Genomic DNA, 17,899 nt, shown 5'->3' with positions numbered 1-17,899 from the left:
ATTAAGCATATGTGTTATTCCAGATCAAGAGAAGTCAGAAGAACAGAAATTCACAGTTCTTGTCTCTTTTAAGAAATTAAATAGCCATTAGGGATCTTAAATTACATTTCTGAAAGTTTTGTTTTAGACAATGTAGACTGGTTTATTTTGAAGCAACTTTCCTACTTAGATCATGTAGAAAAATATTTAGACAAAATAACAATATCTGTGCATAAGCCTTGTTTTTTAAGCTACCAAAGTAGCAAGGTTCATCTGACTAAGATCCCAAAGATGAATAAAACATAGCAATGTGAACCTGACACTTAGGACAACTTTGCTCTCAAAGAATTTGCTGATTTGAAAGTAGTAGCTGGTGGGCTGCTATCTATGGGGACGCACAGATTTGGACATGACTGATGGGATTTAGCAGCAGCAGCAGCAGCTGAAAGATAGGAAAGTGAACAGAACTTTAGGCAGACTCGCTACATGGGGAAACAAATCAGAGTCTACCAAGAATAGAGGGGTCCCAAAACAGGACACTAGAAACTTACATCCCAGAAATAAGGGTGAAACAAATATATTAGCCCTCCTAGGGCTTATTTTCTAAATCCCTGTTTCCATTAACGTTAAATGCCTTTCACCTAGACTGTTACAGAAGAAAGTCTACAACCCCACTCTTGTAAGATGACATTATTTAGAACCTCAAATTGTCTCTAGAAAATTTTGTCTAATATTTTCAGTCAACGGTGCTGGGTTAATCGGATATCTGTACAGAAAAACAATGACTAGATCTTTACTTAATTATCTATACATAAAACTATGTTTCATAAAGCTTCAAGTGAAAGGCAAACTATCAGGCTTATAGAATACAAAGCAGAAGCAATAACTTTCCAGGAGGACATCTTTGACAATACTAAAACTAAAATTGCTCTTAAACCAAAGAACCCTTAAAAGAAGGCAAAACCAGTTCATGTAGTTTTGTCATTTGCAAAACATTTAAATAGGGACGTGTGGCCAAATTATATAATGAATTCCTACAAACCAATAAGAAAAATCAGAGAGTGCAATAGAAAAATGGGCAAAAAGACTTAAAGAGGTACTTCATATGAGAGAATTTCCAAATTGCCATCACCATAGAAATAGAAAGAAATGAAAAGTAAGTGTGATGAGCTATCACTGCACAGTAGTATACCAGCTAAAAACTGAGGAGATTGACAATAGTCCTGTTGGCAAAGATGTGGAGCAATGAGAGCTATCACACATGGTGGTGGGGTGTCAACTGGTATAATTACTCTAAGAAAACTACATGGAAATAACCATTAAAGTGATTTTATGGCCCAGCAATCCCAGTCCTAAGAGTGTATATATGTGCACTGAAAGACATGTATATATAAATCAAGAATGTTTATCATAGCATTATAATTGTCAAAAACTGGGAAACAACCCAAATGTCCATCAGCTGAGAAATAAACAAATTGCAATATATTTATACAGTTCAGGAAGTATAGAGCATGGAAGAAAACAAATGTTTGCTACATATAGCAGCATTTTGTGACTCTCACACACATAATATTGAGTGAAACAATTCATATTTAAACATTTTTTGTTTAATTTCTATGAAATTCAAAATAGGAAAAATTCATATATGATGTTAAAATTCAAGAAAATGGTTATTCTTGGTAAGGAGATTTTAAATACTTTGGAAGTGTTATGAGGGGGGGTTCTGGTTCTTTGTTCTTGACATCAGTGGGCATTCCATAGGTGCATTTCTTTGTGATCATTCATTGATCTATACACTTGTGACCTTGTATTTTTCTCTATATTAAAATTTAATTTTTAAAAGTATATCTTTGGTGAAAACAGCTAACATTTGTAGTATCTTTTTTCTCACTATAAAATGTTAACTCTCTGAGGACCCCAGCTAGGACCATTTGCAAGAATCAATAGGCCACACCCTGCAAGTGAATTAGAATCTTTAGTGACAGGATCTAGAATTTTGTTTTTTCCAATCTTCTTGGGTTCTTTTTGGCAGCCAAGATTGAGAACTACCACACAAAGTCCTCCAAGTCTTTCTCAGTTGCATTTATACATGCAAAGCTATTTTTCCCATTTTATACTCAACATTTATATGTTTTAATATACAAATATGTATAATGTGTGAACATATACAATTGTTTACTCTTTCCATAAAGATTTCTATAAGTTCAATTTTGTTAGGAAAGAAGATGATTGATTTTTAAGTACAAATTGAATTACTTATCCTTAAAAATCTTTTTTTCTTCATATATGATTACATATAAAATTTAGGTTTCTGTTGTATCTATCTAGTAATCTGAGTCTTGGAATCTTAATATGGGGCTTCTCTGACGGCTCAGCAGGTAAAGAATCCACATGCAGTACAGGAGACACAAGAGATGCAGGTTCAATTCCTGGGTCAGAAAGATCCCCTGGAGGAGGGCATAGCAACCTACTCCAGTATCCTTGCCTGGAGAATCCCATGGACAGAGGAGCCTGGCAGGCTACTGTCCAAAGGATTGCAAAGAGTCAGATAGATTCCACTGGGATTCCTTAAGTGCTACTTAAAATAGCAAAATTTATAGTAATCTGGGGAACTAATTTTTTAATATTATAGGTGAACAAGAAAAAATAATTGAGCTGATTTATGTAGGCCTTTGGAGACAGATTTTGGGCTAGATGGCATTGTTCAAATTTATTTAACATATTATTATAACAGTAGGAAGAATTCCTGGAGTAAGAAGTGGCAGCCCACTCCAGTATTCTTGTCGGGGAAATCCCATGGACAGAGCAGCCTGATGGGTTACAGTCCATGGGGTCGCAAAGAGTCAGACATAACTTAAGTGACTGAGCACACATGCATGCAGTGAAGATAATAGATTTTATTCCTGTGATTAGGTTATGTCATATAGCCCAGTTGACTTTAGAAAAGGGAGATTGTCCAGATGGGCCTGACATAATCATATGAGCCCTCTAGAAGTAGAGTTTTCTTTGGCTAGTCACAGAACAGGTTGTTAGAGAGATGCATTCTGGCTAGAGGAAAGCAGACTTCCATGTTGTTGAACTGCCCATGTAAAGGAGTGATGTCAGGGGGTTGACAGTGGCCCTGCTGAAAGCCAGCAAGGAATCGGGGACCTCAGGCCTACAATCCTTTGGTACTGAATTCTTCTAACGTCAGTGAGTTTGTAGGATCTCAAGTCACAGATGAGAACTGCAGCTCCAACAGAGATCTATTTTTCAGGCTTGTGCTACCCTGAACAGAGAACCCAGCCATGCCACACCCAGAGTTCTGACCTACATAACTGTATGAGTTAAAAATGGGTGTTGTTTTAAGATGCTAAATTATAATTTATTACATAAGAATAGAAAACTAATAGAGATTTTCGGACCTGAAAGTGGGGTGCTACTATAACGAAAATTAATAAATGGAATAGCTTTGGAACTGAGCAGTGAACAAAAACTGGGAGAAATTTAAAGAGCACAGTGAGGAGCATGTTAGAGAAGTCATAAATGACCTTAAGTAGACTGGTAAGAAAAGCATAGATGTTGAAAATGCTGTTGAGGGGGGCTCAGGAGGAAATGAGAACTTCATTTTTGGAAATCAGAGCAAAAGGGATGGATCTTTGTTACATAATGGCAGAAACTGTGTCCTCTAGTTATGTGGAAAGCAGAACTCATAAGTGATGAATCTGGGTGTACTGCAAAGGAGATTTCTAAACAAAGATTTGAAAGTTCAGCCTGGGCTCTTCTTGTTGCTTATATTAATGGTAAAATGGGATAGGAAAAAGACAGATTGAGGAAAGAACTATTTAACCAAGAGACTCACTGTCTGGAAAGCATACTCTGGAGAAAAAGCTGAGGGCATGGTTCTGTAGTCCTTAGCTGAAACCTTAAAAAGATTTAAAAAAAAAAATCAGATGATTCATTCATGAGAGCTTAAGGGTATGCTTACAGATCCTCTCAGTCAAACCAGAAGGCCTCTAGGAAGCTTGAGAATATTTTCTCTAAGCCACCTCAACAGGAGTTTGGGCTAGAGAAAGCATTATCTTAAAAATCTGTGCATGTAGTTTTTGTCTGATGGAATGAGACCCTGTGAAATTCACAATGGACCCACAAGATTCTTGAGGAAATGATGTCAGCAGAAATACTTCCAGCTTGGACTACAAGAAACAGAGAGTGTGAAATTAAAACAAGCTCCTGTTGTTAACTCCTAAAATTCTGATAAAAAAACTCAGCCCCAAACACTTGCTACTTTTCATGAAGAGGTAATGATGATTCAGAAGGCAGAACCAAGGGCCAGAGGGTTTAAGGAAGTCCCCAGACGGCAGAACTAAGTGCCACAGAGAACTGTTCCCAGACGTTGAAACCTAATCAAAGGACTCTGGTTGGATTACTCCCAGCTGGATTTCAAAATTACATTAGACCCGTGATTCTGTTATACCTTCTGTTTTCCACCTTTTTTTTTTTTTAAAGGTAATGTTTATATCCTACTCTTGCACCGTAATTATATGTTAGGGTGGTTGGGAGGCAGATAACTTGTTTCATTAGTTTGAAAAGTCCAGGAATGGAGAAGAATTTTGTCCAAAAGTTTTGTCTAACAGATTACTCTTTGGAACCTTATTTAGAAGCTTTGATGATGGAATTTTGGACTTTGAACTGATGTTGTAATGGGATGAGACCCTTAGTCACCTTGGGAGGTGGGAGGGGGAAGGAAGAAAGTGTACTGAAATTGTAACACCTTACACTTAGGATAAGAAATGGGGTATTCCATAGGCAATGAGAAATCACAGAAAAACTTACATAGTTTTAAAAATGTCAAAGTTCAAGAAATGCTTAAAGGAAAAGCTTCTGTCACTGCAATGTAGAACTTTTTAAAAAAGTGTGTGTGAAATGAGGCACTATTCAGAAAATGGAAAAAATATCACTATAAAATAGGCAAAGAGACTGAGTTTCTTGTCAGTGATGGTTCTACAGATGTGAAGATCCTATCATCTTGGAATTTGCCTTTGGTTGGAAATATTCGTTAAGAACTGTGTGATGTTTTAGAAATTACAAGCTCTCTCCCCTTTATGTCAAGAACAATGTGTAAATGGACTCATGTTTCTACTTATTTATGCCTTGCAGATTTAAGGCAAGTGTCTCATCAGTGTTGCATCTGTGACAGTTTTTTTTTTTAAAAATACAAATTAAGAAAACTTTTTCCCCCTAATTATCCCTCATTTTAACTGCAAAGAATGTCATTTCTCTCAGAGTTTTAGGGTATCATATATTCAACTATAATGAGGCCATTTTCCTCTTTATTTCATAAACTCCAGAGTTTTTGCTTTACAATCTCCCAAACCTTGTCATGGTTTCTTTATGATGATGGTCTGCATTGTAACCAATGGTGGAATGTCCTAGATTTACAAAGTGAATGAATCTTCTAGGCTCTCTGTTGACTATAGGGTGTCATGAATTTTGGCACAAGCACTCAACCTAACCATAAACCATCCAATTAATTAGAAATAGGTTTCAAGAACAGAATATTTTTATAGCAATTTTGACATAGGTCTGAGGGATCTAGAACCCATGTGATGAGGAATGACTCAAGAAATGAAGGACATTTAACCAAGTGGAAATCAAGCATGTTTAGTATTCACTGATGAACTGGTCAGACTATTTTGGGGGGCTCCAAAATCACTGCAGATGGTGATTGCAGCCATGAAATTAAAAGACACTTACTCCTTGGAAGGAAAGTTATGACCAACCTAGATAGCTTATTAAAAAGCAGAGACAGTTTACTTTGCCAACAAAGGTCCATCTGGTCAAGGCTATGGTTTTTCCAGTGGCCATGTATGGATGTGAGAGTTGGACTGTGAAGAAAGCTGAGCACTGAAGAATTGATGCTTTTGAGCTGTGATGTTGGAGAAGACTCTTGAGAGTCCCTTGGACTGCAAGGAGATCCAACCAGTCCATCCTAAAGGAGATCAGTCCTGGGTGTTCATTGGAAGGACTGATGTTGAAGCTGAAACTCCAATACTTTGGCCACCTCATGTGAAGAGTTGACTCACTGGAAAAGACTGGGAGGGATTGGGGGCAGGAGGAGAAGGGGATGACAGAGGATGAGATGGCTGGATGGCATTACTGACTCAATGGACATGAGTTTGAGTAAACTCCGGGAGTTGGTGATGGACAGGGAGGCCTGGCGTACTGCAATTCATGGGGTCGCAAAAAGTTGGACACTACTGAGTGACTGAACTGAACTGAACTCAATGAACTGGTACCAATTGGTAGACACTGAATACAAATTACTATTTAGAAGACATATTTAAGATCTTGATTTGTTCAACAAAATCCATTTGTTTTTCTAAACTATTTATGAACATTTTCTAGGAGAGCTAATTGGGAGCCTATCAAATCTCTATTGAATATCAAGATGGCATTGTTTGTGTTGGCTGCATTGAGTAAAATGGACTACATGACCTAAACTCCCTTTGAACCTAGAGTCTAAGATTCCCTCTTGCAGGGTTTCTGATGTAAAGATCAACTGGTACCAAAAGAAAAAAATGAATAAAGGTGACCTATATTATTTTTGTAATAGAAATTCTGTCTGACAGAATTCAAAGCAAAAATAAAAGCATCCTAGTCCAAAAAGATCTGAAAGAAAGCCTAGAATTCATCTGACCTAAACTTCTAATTTTACCAGTGAGGAAACTGAGGCTCAGAGAGTTGATGTGACCTACCTAAGATTACACCACGTTCACACCTCTGAAAAGGGGACAAACCATCAAACTCCTGGTACTCAAGTTAGCTCTTAACAGTATTCTAGGCTGTGTAACAATTGCAGCTGTTTTTTTGTTTATTCCCTATTAAATGATCCTTCTGGTGTGAAGAGCCAACTCATTGGAAAAGACCCTGATGCTGGGAAAGATTGAAGGCAAAAGGAGAAGAGGACAGCAAAGGATGAGATGGTTAGATAGCATCACCAACTCAATGAACTTGAACTTGAGCTAACTCTGGGAGATGGTGGGGGACAGGGAAGCCTGACATGCTGCAGTCCATGGGGTTGCAGAGTTGACGTGACTTAGCGACTGAACAACAACAACAAGAGTAGCATACCCTTTTTCAATTTCCTTTTGTCATCTCACACAGTAAATTGACAATTTCTACTTCTTTGCTCTATCACTTCATCTTACTTCCAACCTCACCCTAAACACTCAAAAGCCCTATCTGCTTCTTCATTAAATTAACATTGGGCAGGTGGCTGTGTCATCTGCAGTAGAGTAGTCTTTAGGTCTTAGGGACACAGGTAGCAATACTAAAAGTAGAAGGAAAAAATAACCCTATTGCTTACTGTTGTCAAAGGAGATCAGAAGCCAAAAGTTATGAAATAAAAGAGAAGGGCAGGAGGCCTTTAATAGGAAATATAAGAGGTAATTGTGTAGGAGCTCCAGGGGCAGGAAGATTTGTAGGTATGGACAACACAGGAAGTCATTGCTGAAAGCTCTCCCTCCTTCTCTTGACCTCCTCTGACTCTGATCCTACTTGTTATTTAAAATACTATAATAGTGGGCTGCCATAACAAAATACCATAATGTGTTTTCTCATAGTTCTGGAGGCTGGGTGCCTGACCTCAGGGTGCCAGCTTGGTCAGGTTCTGGTGAGTGCTCTTTTCCTGGATTGCAGACAAGGGCCATCTCATCCTCTGCTCACATGACCTCTTCCTTGTGCTGAGAAAGAAAGCTCACCAGAGTGAGCCTTCTGATGGCTCTTCTTATAAGGTCACTAGTACCATCTTGAGGGCACCACCCTCATAACTTCTTCTAACTCTAATTACCTTCCACATGAAGAATCTAGGTTATGTATCAAAATACTTTTTTTCCCAAAATATTAGTAAAGATGATGGGAGATAGCACATTAATGCCATTTTGCAAGACCTATGAAATCTGCTTATTTTCAAATATGTGCTTAATAAATATTTAGGGGAAATTGCATCTATTATAATTAAAATGCCAAGCTATTGCAATATCTAGGTCAAACAAGTCAAATCCAAGGACTCCAAACTGGACGTTTAGCATTCAACAATTCTAGGAAGAAAGGAACCTTGATAAAGAATATTACATAACATGTATAATTAACATATTTTGTTCACCCAGGGCATTCCTAATTATGAAAGGCAGATGGGAGATACTTCGGTCAAATATCTACCTATGACAAAGCCTGAAAAATGTTCTTAATCTCAGGACATGTGAAGACAAAAGGATTTGTTAAGAATGACTAAATCCATAATGTAGAAACAGAAGTCAATTTATTTCACTATATGTAATTATATACTATTTACTCCTTTTTAAAAAAAAATTATTTGACTTTGCTGGGTCTTCATTTCTATGTTGGCTTTGTTCTACTTGCAGAGGTCAAGGGCTACTCTCTAGGTGGGGTGTGTGGGCTTCTCATTGCAGGGGCTTCTCTTTTTGCGGAACACAGGCTCTGGGGTGCTCAGGCTCAGAAGTTGCAGCTCCTGGGCTCTACAGCACAGTCTCCATAGTTGTGGCACACAGGCTTAGCTGCTTTGCGGCATGTGGGATCTTCCCGTATCAGGGATCAAACCCATGTCTCCTGCATTGGCAGGTCAATTCTTTACCACTGGGCCACCAGGGAAGCCCCTATTTATGCTTAATAACATAAAGTTGGGTTACAATAAAAAAAATTGAAATTGCTCTCTATTAAGAAAATGGCTAAAATTGAATTCTATATCCTTAAGACTAAATTTCTATTCTGATCCTCTTCTACCCCCCACTCTTCTTCTGCCTATGTGGTCTATATTCTGAGTCATGGAGTGCTCTTATTTAAACCCACTAGAATTTAATGTTTACATTTTGTGTTTGATTCTAACATTGTGTATAAAAATCATATTTTTCTTCTAAATTCAGGTAGAGCATCAAGTCTTTATCACTGACATGGTATATATATTGGTCAAGCCATAAACTGAAGTGTGTAAGAAGTGGGGTGTTATGCTTTTTATTAATGGACATTATTTAAAATTCACATTCCTCCAGAAATTGGCAATTTATGTTCAGTTAACTTGGAGTCTCACTATCTTTTCTGAGGGTTTATATCCAAATTCTATATGAAGGGAAGATTATGTAGCATTCTGGTCTTGACATGTTAATAGTGGAATAGCGCAATAAAATCTCCATTTTCATTTATCCACTCTAACAGTCATTGCTTGTTTCCTTCTCACTTATAATCAAAGATTCACCCAGGGAGTTGCTCACCATCTTTGCTCTAAATTCAGGGCATTAATCCCTCTGGCATGGCCACACTGCTCTCCACGTACACAGGATACATTCTGCTAATGCCGAACCCATCAGACTATCGGTACTTTTTGTACTTTCTTTTTGAAGGGTACTGGCTTACTTCTTGCTTTGGCTTTTGCTCTAGCAACATGCTTATTGTATGGTTACACTAGGCTCTATTCTGGGGACAAGTTTACAATTCCCCTCTGCTCATAGTTCTCCAAATATATCCAGAATATTCTCCCCCATCCTTCCCTAAGAGCTCTGCATGTGGTGGGCAGAGCATAAATCCACTTCCTGGGTAAATATCATAGGTTAAGTTGTTTGTTTTTCTCTGTTTTCTTTCTCTCATTTACTTCTATTCTGGAGAGAGAGATGAGGTGGGTAGCCTATTTCTTCATCTTTTCTTTCAAAGTTATCATTTATGGCATGTTATATCTGAGTTTTTTAAAGACTAGACTTTGTAATCCTAAGTGATTTAGTGTTTTGTTTTGTTTTGTTTTGTTTTTTAACTGTTTTATGCTATATTGTCCCTCCAAAAGGGGAAGTGCAAAGGATAAAAGAAGATCTGAGAAAAATTCCTTGGTAAATATTTCAGATACTAGTCTTGATACTTGCTTTCCTTTAAAATGCTTTGCATATACCCTGCTAAGCCTTTTAGCACTGTTTCTGTGTATGTGTATTTGTCTTCCAGTTGCCTCTGTCTTCTACACAAACTGCCACAATAGGAGGCAACTTTACTTTTTCTACAAAAGAGCTGATTTTTAATTTTATGTTTATGACATTAGTGCCCCCCCCACATTGAGAAGAAATATGGATGCTATGATACACAGTGAGCTATGTCAATCAATATTCTCCACTCTGCCACAATTCCATCCTATTTATTGTCTTTGGTAGCCTCACAGAGTAATCATGTAATCATATTACAGTCAATATTGTATAAGCTTCAGAAGTATATAATAAACTCTGAAATATAACTGATATGCTTAATGCCAAACAATCAGTACAGATAAAAAATGAGCTACTTTAATAATTAAGATAAGATCCAATTTGAGCTGCTGTTGTTGAGGAAGGATCACGTGTGATGGTTCAATATCAAGAATATTAGAGTAATTGACTCTTCCAGTGAGCACACTCCAGATGTCAATGCTATATTTCAAGAGTAATATGTTTAATAAGTAATTGATACTGCCTCAATCTTGGCCTAAAGTATAGCAGCTGGATTTTCTACAAGACCAACAAGTAACACAGAAACCATGGATTCCATGCTCATGAGACATAAATCTTATATAAAACTGACCTTTAGTGATTAAATAAGCTGAAAGATTTTTATCTTCTGAAAAAAATGCCTTCCAGAACCTAACAAAAATCCTTTGTTTTATAAGAAAAACATTACTGAAATAGTATCCATGTTTCCTTTATATCTAACAGTTGATCTCGTGTCATAGAATTCAGACTTTAAAGTCATTTTAAATTTATATATAACACAGAGTATTTGGAAGGGAAGGGAGATGGGATGCTACAGATGCTTTTCCTACAAATTAATGCTTATAAATGGGCACTTATATTTCTAATAGACCCATTGCACCAAATCTTACCCTCTTAACCTATTATTCCATTTCAATGTATTTATATAGATCATCCGGCACCTGTGAATAATATTTGCCTTGACTAAGGATTCCTCATAATTTTATCTGGTATGATGATATATAAATAAACATCAATAAAAATCATCAGTAGAAAATTCTGGGTTGTTCATTAAATTTCAACACATGTTTTTTTTCATTCAGCCTTTTTTTCTATCCAAGGTGCTGGACTCACTGCTAAAGTTAGCAAAAGGTTAAAAAATATATATTCTTATGAAAGTCAAACAGTACAGAATTAAATGAAACAAATGCATGGCAAGCATCAAGCATCATATAAGGAAAAAACGTTAAAGAGTTATGAAGGTTCAGTTGCCTGAATGTTCACATTCATCTGGAGAAATTACAAGTTTTCATGGAAACATTGTCACCTAAGACATGCTGAAAAGGGTGCATGAGAAATGAATAGCAGATATTCTGATTGAAAACAAAAAAATATAAATACTAAAAGTCATTATGGTGAAGGATATCATGAGTAAGTTGAAAAAACATAGAGAATATTCAAGGAATAGGTTTGACCTGAGTGGCTGCAATGCAGAATTTTCAAGAGTAGAAGTAAAGTAAAAATGGGTCAGAAGCCATTTACTGAAGGACCATAAAGATCAAATTAGGAGGATCTACCAAAACTGAGTGAAGCCATTAAGGAAATGATATTATGAGTGTGTTTTCTGCAACTTTTCCTGGATTACAGATCCGCGGTTATATATTAAAACTAACACAAAAGAAGCTGTGGTATATATACACAATGTAATATTACTCAGCCATAAAAAGGAATGCATTTGAGTCAGTTCTAATGAGGTGGATGAACCTAGAACCTATTATACAGAGTGAAGTGAGTCAGATAGAGAAAGATAAATACTGTATTCTAACACATATATATGGAATCTAGAAAAATGGTACTGAAGAATTTATTTACTGGGCAGCAATGGAGAAACAGACATAGAGAATAGACTTATGGACATGGGGAGAGGGGAGGAGAGGGTGAAATGTGTGGAAAGAGTAACATGTAAACTTACATTACCATATGTAAAATAGATAGCCAACGGGAATTTGCTGTATGGCTCAGGAAATTCAAACAGGGGCAATGTGTCAACCTACAGGGGTGGGATGGGGAGGGAGATGGGAGGGAGTTTCAAAAGGGAGGAGATATATGTATACCTATGGCTGATTCATGTTGAGGTTTTACAGAAAACAGCAAAATTCTGTAAAACAATTATTCTACAATAAAAAATAAATTAATTTAAAAAAACGAACCCTTATTGTTCTTCCTTGGTCCCATTTCCTATGTCTTTATCTCTTATGTAGGTTCCAGATACTGATTTTTATATTTCACTCACCCTTCCCACACACATACAGGTACACAGGTAAATAAACATGTGTACACACACTTCAGCACATCTCTTTTCTGAATTGACTTACTGTTTGTTTTGTTATTGCTTGTGGAATTTTTCTTTCCTACCATGAAATATGGGCAGTATTTTTAGACAAGTATTGTGATGATTTATGGTTGCATTGTATGGGAAATCTAACACTCATTTCCTACCCCTTTCCGTTTGCTATTTCACAAAAGCTGAAAGAATAAATATTGACTTTCTCATATTCTTCTGCAAGAAGTGAGTGGTCATGCTATACAGGTCTTAGTGTATAGTTGGAAATCTGCTAGAATGACTCCTGGGAAAGCTTTTGCTTTCTAGGTTAGAAGAACTGAATCAGTATCATAGAGACCACTTTCTTTCTCTTTTCTTCTTCCTGGAATGTGCATATGATAATTCTTATAGTTGAGGCAGGAGTGTAGGGTAGGGGATTTCAGAAATTTCAAGAATATTTCAGAAATATTGGTTTCTACATATTTGAACCCTTGAACCAATATCAGATGAAATTTCCAGATATCTGACATATGATAAAAGTAATCTCAAATTGTTTAATACACTTTTAGCTTATTTGCTGTTAGAAAAATAAGTTCCTGATTAGCATATTGTGTTTATTTACTTTATGTAAATCTTGACTGTACATAAATTTATAGAATGTGTTTGGTTAAAGCCAAGTAATTTGCTAAATTCATATAACCTTTCTGATTCTCACTTTTTTTATCTGCAAAATGAAGAAAATACCAGCTATTCTGGAGAATTTTGAGGATGAAGGCCAACTAAACACCTGATGCAGGATAAAAACACCTATCACAGGGCAAATCCAGAGTGGTACATTAATAAACATTTTTAAATGAATGAATGAATAAGATATTTGTACTTCTAAGAAGCTCCTTTGAATGGTGTTAAGTTTCTGTTGGGTTGACTGAATAAGTATATATCTTTAAAGAACCATGTTGGTTACCTTCTCTTGCCATCAGAAAAAAGTTGCCAATTAAAGAACATTTGATAACTATCCAAATATGTATTTGTAGGTTATAATTATGTCTGTACATGAACCAGATGATGGAGATAGCATCTTGGATTTGGTTTCTTTACCTTGAACTCAAATTTGATACTAAATCAACTTTGGTGATTAGTAAGTGACAAATATATTCAAATTTGAAGCTGATATAATTTAACAATTAGAAGCTTGTTTAGAAGATTGCCAATAAAACCTTTGAATTCTATGATTCAAGATTACATTCCTTCTTTATATGTGCCTTACTTAACAGCTTACTCAATAGATAGGAGAACATATTAACAACTTTCAACATTGTAGAGGAAATAAAAATTGCATTTGTCAAGGCTAATGCTATACATGATTCTATTTAACACCATAAACTATAGCATGATGATGACTGACAGTATAAAGTATTTCTTAATTTAATGCTTGAAAAGCAGAGAATCAATCAACAAATGAAGTAGAAGGATTGACATTTAAAAACCTCAAATCAATATTACTTTAAGAGTTTGTTACATAAGCAGAAGATAATACCTGACTTCAGATAATGAAGGGATGTAGAAAACTTGATTGATAAAAAGATGCTGCAGAGTTTATAGCTGGCAGTTTGAGGACTGCTTATATCAATCTTCAGCATCTAGTAAAATCAACATATAGGTTGGATTCATATCTGAATCCTTATAAAACTTTACATAGAATTTCTGAAACGGGTTTTATTTTGAATCATAAAAATGCCTGTTGTGTCTTACAATAAATCATATCAAAAATAATGTTTTTCATTTATAAACTCTCATCCTGACTCCAGAACTCAATCCTGCTGAGCATGTAGAAATTCAGAAGAAAATTTATGGAGGATTCTTTATTAGGGCTCACTATCGGAATATATACAGAATCTTTAAAACAATAAACATGACCTCACTGACTGTAATTCACAAGCAAAGAATCATGACTTCAAAATCCTCTGGCAAAACTTTTTGAAGTTGAATGAAGGACAAGAGGAAATACCCTCAGAGCTCAAACAAGTTCCTATCCAAATAAAAATCTTCTATTTCCTTCTTCTACTCAGAGCATTATTTTAGGTCTTCATGTCAGTGCTACAGATGCACAGCTGTTCTCTCTCTATTTCAGTGGACTCGCATGTGAACTCCTGCTTCACGTATAAGCATAGGACAGAGCAAGGATGGGAACTTAAAACAGAAATCATTGGTTTGGTATTAAATGCTAAGATATTTTCTCCTGCAAAGATGAAATCTTCCCAAAAGGTGTGCTTTAGGTATTGAATTATAAATGAGTAGTTCAAGCCATTCTGAAGAAAATGGCCTGGCTAGGTCAACATTTACCAGATAAATCAAGATAAAGTACATTAATCATGTGGCAATTCTTTCGGAGAACTTATTCCTGCTCAGGAAGCACATTTATGTTTGTGGAAATCTAGTGTGACAGTAATTAACGTAAGGAAATGATGTCATTACTGATTTAGTGAGTGAGTGAGTGAAGTCGCTCAGTCGCGTCCAACTCTTTGCGACCCCATGGATTAATGTAGCCCACCAGGCTCCTCTGTCCATGGGATTCTCCAGGCAAGAATACTGGAGCGGGTTGCCAGTTCCTTCTCCAGGGATCTTCCCGACCCAGGGATTGAACCCGTGTCTCCCGCATTGCAGGCAGACGCTTTAACCTCTGAGCCACCAGGGCCTTAAATTTAATGAGAGTGGGCTTATGAAACACAGAAAAAGGCATGTAGAGACACAAAAAAGAAGGTGATTTGAAAACAGAGACAGAGATTAAACTTGTGCTGCCACAAGCCAATGAATGCCAAAAGATACCAAAAGCTGAAAACAGCGGGGCAGATTTGTCCCTTTGAAGGAAGTTTTGTCCAGGAAACCCTTTTATTTCGGACTTCTCATCACTAAAACTGTTGGAGAATAAATTGCTTTTGTTTTACTTGTCCATGGTTGTGGTAATTTGTTGCATCCATATTAGGAAACATGTAGCCATGTTCCCAACCTCTGAGACTATCTCCTGTGCTTAAGAAACTAACAATTTCAAATGCTCATTTTTCCAACTTCCCTTATAGACAGCATGCAGGCCTAAGGTCTAGGTTCAACCATGGAATTTCTTATCTATTGTGTTTAACAATTACCAACAATTAGTGGCTTAAGACAATGCATGTGTGTGATTTCACGATTTCTGTGGTTCAGTAGACTGGCCAATGCTTAGCTCAGTCCTCTGTTTCTGGGTCTCACAACACCTCAAGTTGTTGGCCAGTGTGTACTGTTATCTGAAGTACAGCTGAAGGTAGACCTACTTCCAGGCTTATGTGAATATTGGCAGCATTCATTTTCTTGTGGTTTCTTGGACTAAAGGCTTTAGTTTCTTGCTGGCTGTCAACTGGAGGTCATCCATTTTATGTTCCCCTTTCCAACATGGCTGCCTGTTTCCTCAAAGTTAGCCAGAAAGGGCATCTTTTTGGAAAGTGGGTATTACACTTTTATGAAACAAAATCACACTGTGTCACTTTTGTCTACACTGTTGCTTATTATAAATTCTCAGATCCCACTCATGCTGAAGAAAAAGGCATCACACAAAGGTGTGAACACCATGAGGGATTGTGGAAGCCACATTCAAGTCTGTCTGCACAGTCAGATATGTCTGTTCCTTAAATTGGGGAATGGTGCCATGAAGAATTGGGGAGAGCAGTGACCTTGTTTGTGGTGACCTTGTTTTGGAGTAAGCTGTGGTGGTAGTAGCTGTGTCTGAGATGGTCTGCAGGATACAGGCGGTTTTGCTAGGTTCATTACTGTGCATGCTTAGTATTTCAGTTGTGTCCAATTCTTTGAGACCCCATGAACTTCAGCCCTCCAGGTTCCTCTGTCCATGGAATTTTCCAGGCAAGAATACTGGAGTGGTTTGCCATTTCCTTCTCCAGGGGATCTTTCCAACCCAGGGATTGAACCTGTGTCTCCCAAGTCTTCTGCATTGCAGGAGGATTCTTTACCCCTGAGCCACTGGGGAAGTGCTGGGATCATTACTGACACTTGTGCTTATCAGCAGAGCCAGCAGTATTGTTATCAAAATGCTCTACAGTGTTATTTGGGCTGTGGCTTTCACTACAAAACCTCTCCAGTTTTTGTTCACTTTATCTACTTATTTCTCTGGTTTGTTAATATATGCCTAGTGATTTTGTGAGTTCTCAGAACACTTTCCAATATTCATTTTATACTTTAATCAATCAGACTTGGTTTCTATTGTGTGTAATCAGAACCCTAACTGATATACTTAGTAAAATTAAAAGTTTGCTAGTATTCTAGCTAACCTACACCTCTCCTGCCTTCCCTCACCATTGAAGACAGAGACAAGGTAATAATCATTAAACTTGGATGCAAACAATGACATTAGAGTGGATGTAAAATATTTATATTCATTTCTCCCTAGAAAGATGTCCTCTGACTCTTAGATTAGGTTAAGTACCCAACAACATGTTTCTATAATGGGTCATAATAGGTATCCCATTTTATCATCATCATTTGTGAAGTAAATTCTTCCCCACTAGACTCAAAGTCTTCTTTGTTCACAGATATCATTAGCCTGTAAATCAGTGCCTAGTACATCAATAGAGTTTCTTAAGTGCTTGCTAAAATAATAAATGTGTGAACGGATGAATGGATTTATATTACTGCTTTCTCTATAGTCCTGGTCCTACCTAGTAATCAACTGTGTCAGCTCCACGTGTTAAATGTGCTAGAGTTAACCTTAAATCATGTTGAAATTTTTCCCTGAGAATGCTGTTTCAAAATTCATTCACAGGAAAATTTTCTAATTTCCTCAATGTCATGTTATGAAATAGACGTATTATTTCATCTTTTGGCCTACCTGAGATTCCTAAGATCATTTTCTAAACTTTATGACATTTGATACAATATCAGATGAAATTCTTTGCTGATGTTTGCAATTAAATTTATTGCCATGCTTTTTACAAAACTTGCAATATTCTCTCTTCTTCACTTCACATATTTTTTGCTGATATCTTCTGTTTCTCACACAGACCATAATGTTCTACCACTATTGCTTTGTTCATAACATTGTTTTCTCTATAATGATCACTTTTCTCTACAAGTTTTCAACTGATAGAAGGTCCAACAAAAATATGATCTCTTCCATTCTCATTTCCCTGCCCAGCCCAAAGTAATCTTTCCTTGATTCAAATTCTCATTTTATGATTTTATAAATTCTATAATAATATACATATATTTTATCTCTTTTGTACAATTTAAGTTCCCTGAGTATACAGTGCATGATGATTCATCTTCAAATTTTCTGAGTGCCTTATATATACTGGATATTCTGTAAATATATGAATGATCTTATAATGTAAAGAACATTGGGTATAATAGCTATAGCTGTAGACATTGATCATCTCCCACATAAAAATGCCAAGTTCTCTAAATTGCTTCATGTAGGTATAACTCAGTATCCCATATGAGCATGACCCAGATAGTGCAACCCAAATAATATCATTCAAAAAATCTCATAAAATTAATTATCTGCCTCAGTTTCTGTGGCAGTCATTAATGGTGCTGTGTACCAAATATTTCTGGCTTTCGTCCATCAACTCTCTAG

The sequence above is a fragment of the Cervus elaphus genome, chromosome 20, assembly GCF_910594005.1.
Source record: "Cervus elaphus chromosome 20, mCerEla1.1, whole genome shotgun sequence".
NCBI lineage: Eukaryota > Metazoa > Chordata > Mammalia > Artiodactyla > Cervidae > Cervus > Cervus elaphus.
The sequence above is the reverse complement of the archived record's forward strand: the minus strand, read 5'-3'. Positions refer to the sequence as shown.